Source organism: Mandrillus leucophaeus, unplaced genomic scaffold (assembly GCF_000951045.1).
Source record: "Mandrillus leucophaeus isolate KB7577 unplaced genomic scaffold, Mleu.le_1.0 Scaffold59, whole genome shotgun sequence".
NCBI lineage: Eukaryota > Metazoa > Chordata > Mammalia > Primates > Cercopithecidae > Mandrillus > Mandrillus leucophaeus.
In genome coordinates, this window is record NW_012106363.1 from 633,979 (window position 1) to 637,560 (window position 3,582).

Below are 3,582 nucleotides of genomic sequence, written 5' to 3' on the forward strand. Positions count from 1 at the left end.
TTTATGTCCAGATTCTTGTGTGAATATGTCTTTAATCATTGATAAATGTCCAATAGTGCATTTGCTTGGTTTTATGGTAGTTGCACATTACTAATGACATTGTTGCTGAACATCTTTTCATGTGCTTATTTGCCCTATGTGTATCTTCTTCAGTGAAATGTCCCTTCCTGCACTTTGCTAATTTTCTTCCTTTCTTTCTTTTTTTTATTATACCTTAAGTTCTGAGATACATGTGCAGAACATGCAGGTTTGTTACATAGGTATACACGTGCCATGGTGGTTTGCTGCACCCATCAACCCATCATCTATATTAGGTATTTCTCCTAATGCTATCCCTCCCCTAGTCCCCCACTCCCTGACAGGGCACGGTGTGTGATATTCCCCTCCCTGTGTCCATGTGTTCTCATTGTTCAAATAATAAATGTTGTTTGGAAAGCTGGCTAGCCATATGCAGAAAACTGGAACTGGACCCCTTCCTTACACCTTATACAAAGTTAACTCAAGATAGATTAAAGACTTAAACATAAAACCCAAAACCATAAACACCCTAGAAGAAAACCTAGGCAATACCATTCAGGACATAGGCATAGGCAAAGACTTCATGACTGAAACACGAAAAGCAATGGCAACAAAAGTCAAAATTGACAAATGGGATCTAATTAAAATAAAGAGCTTCTGCACATCAAAAGAAACTATCATCAGAGTGAACAGGCAAATTACAGAATGGGAGAAGATTTTTGCAATCTATCCATCTGACAAAAGGCTAATATCTAGAATCTATAAGGAACTTAAATTTATAAGAAAAAAAGAAACAACCCCTTCAAAAAGGGGGCAAAGGACAGACTCTTTTCAAAAGAAGATGTTTAGGCGGTCAACAAACATATTAAAAAAAAGCTCATTATCACTGGTCATTAGAGAAATGCAAATCAAAACCACAATGAGATACCATCTCACGCCAGTTAGAATGGCCATCAATAGAAAATCAGGAAACAACAGATGCTGGACAGGATGTGGAGAAAGAGGATCATTTTTACACTGTTGATGGGAGTGTAAATTAGTTTAACCACTGTGGAAAACTCTGTGGCGATTCCTTAAGGATCTAGAACCGGAAATACCATTTGACGTGGCAATCCCATCACGGGGTATATATACCCAAAGGATTACAAATAATTCTACTGTAAAGACACATTCACATGTATGTTTATTGCAGCACTATTCACAATAGTTTCCCCCATTTTCTAATTGAATTTAGTTTTGTTTTTATTGTTACATTTTGAGTGGTCTTTATATATCTTAGATACTAGTGCTTTGTTGAATATGTTATTTCCCAGGAAGTAACTTTACTTTTCGTTAACTGTATCAGGGTATTTCACAGAGCATAAGTTTTGTCTTGCTTTTTAATTTGATCAAGACCAATGTATTAAAATTTCTTTTTATGGATTATCATTTGGTGTCAAGTCTAAGATATATTTGCCCAGCCCTAGAACACAATAATTTCTGTTTTTTCTAAAAGTTTTATAGTTTAACTGATAAATTTACCTGTGATCCATATTGAAATAACATTTGTATAAAGTGTGAGGACTTAAGCCATTGCTGTTTCCTTTTTTCCCTGTAGATGTCTAATTCTCTACCTTTTTTCAAAAATTAGACACATTTTTGTGACCTTGTTTATTGATTCTCTCTTCTGTTTTATTGATTTGTGTGTCTATCCCTTCATCAATACAACAAAGTCTTAGTTACTCTAGCTACATAATGAGTTCTTAAATAAGTTAGACTGATTATTCTCATATTATTCATTTTTCAAAGTTTATTTTTGCTATTCTAGTTCTTTGTCTTTTCCATATAAGTGTTATTATTATCTATATCTACAAAATATCTTGTTTTGATTTTGATAGAAATTACATTAATCTTTAGAATATTGAGTCATTAAATTTAGGAACATTATACAGAAGGTCCTTGAATAACATGTCTTTGAGCATTGTTTTGTTATAACGTTGATGAGAAAAAAAATCAATTCTCAGCCAGGGCTATTGTCTGCATGGAGTTTGTACATTCTCCCCATGTCTGGGTATTCTGGTTATCTCTCACATTTCAATGATGTGCATGTTAAAATGCGATATCTAAATTGTCCCAGTTGGAGAGAGAGAGAGAAAGAGATAGACAGAGAGAGAGAGAGAGAGAGTGTGTATGTGTGTGTGTGTGTGTGTGTGTGCGCGCGCATCCTGTGACCAGACAGTGCCCTGTTCAAAGTTGGTTCCTACTTTGTGTCCCAAGCTGCTGGTATAGGCTCCAGGGACCTGTGGCCCTGACCTGGAACAACTGAATAATAAATATTTTTTGACTTGTTTTTGTTAATCTTTCTTAAATGTTTCTATAACTCACATTTATTTTAATGTTTAATATCAGAGGTGTTTTGATCTTTATTTAAAAGTTTGGTGATGTTTCTTGTGACTTGAAATGTGCTACAGGAACTTGTTTCGTTTGTATCAGTTAGCCTTTGGGAAAATTGGTTTTATTATATGTTGGTTCATTTAAAGTCACAGTTTTCAAGAACCTATAGACAACATTTATGAGGACATATTGTATGCATCTCTGTTTATTTAGATCTTTGATTACTTTTATCAAGGTTGTATAGATTTTAGCATTCAGGTGCTACATATATTTTGTTTGATTTACATCTTAGTGTTTAATTTTTTGAGCAATATAATTAGCAATGTATTTTTAATTTTGTTGCTCATGTGCTCATCAATACCATATAGATATATAAAGTATATTTGTATATTTACCTGTATCATGCCATTTTGCTAAACTAACATTTTAGTTCTAGGATTTTAAAAATGTATGTATTTTGCAAATATCTTGGAGTTTTCTATGTAGATAATTATGCTATCTGCAAACAGGGAGAGGTTCATTTCTTCGTAACTGATCCATAAGACTTTTATTTTCTTTTGTTTACATACACTGGCTATAACTTCTAGTACTGTACTGGGTAACAGTGTTTGGAGAAAACAAACTTGCTTTGGCTCTAATCTTATTGGAAAAGCTTTCAGTCTTAGATAATTAAGAATAATATTATCTATTAAATTTTTTAGTCTTTTTGTTGATTCACTTTTTGTCAGTGATCTTTATCAAATTCAGGAAGTCCTCCTTAGTATTGTATTTCTAAGAGTTTTCATCATGAGTGGATGTTGAATTTTCTCAAATGGCATTTCTGTATAGATTGATGTAATCATATGGTTTTTTTTTTCTTGTTAGCTTTTAATGTGTAGATTGCATTAATTTTGTAAAATGTTTACCAGCTTTGTATCCCTGGAAAAAATCCACTTTGTAAGGATATATAATTCTTTCTATATGTTGCTAAATTCTATTTGTTAATATTCTTTAAGGATGTTTGCATATCCATTCCTGAGATATTGGTCTGCAGCTATCTTTCTTTTTAAAAAAATTATTTTAAGTTCAATGGTACATGTGTAGGTTACATAGGTAAACTTTTATCCTGAGGATTTATTGTACAGATTATTTCATTACCCAGGTATTAAGCCTAGGACCCATTAGATATTTCTTCTGAATCTCTTCCTCCTC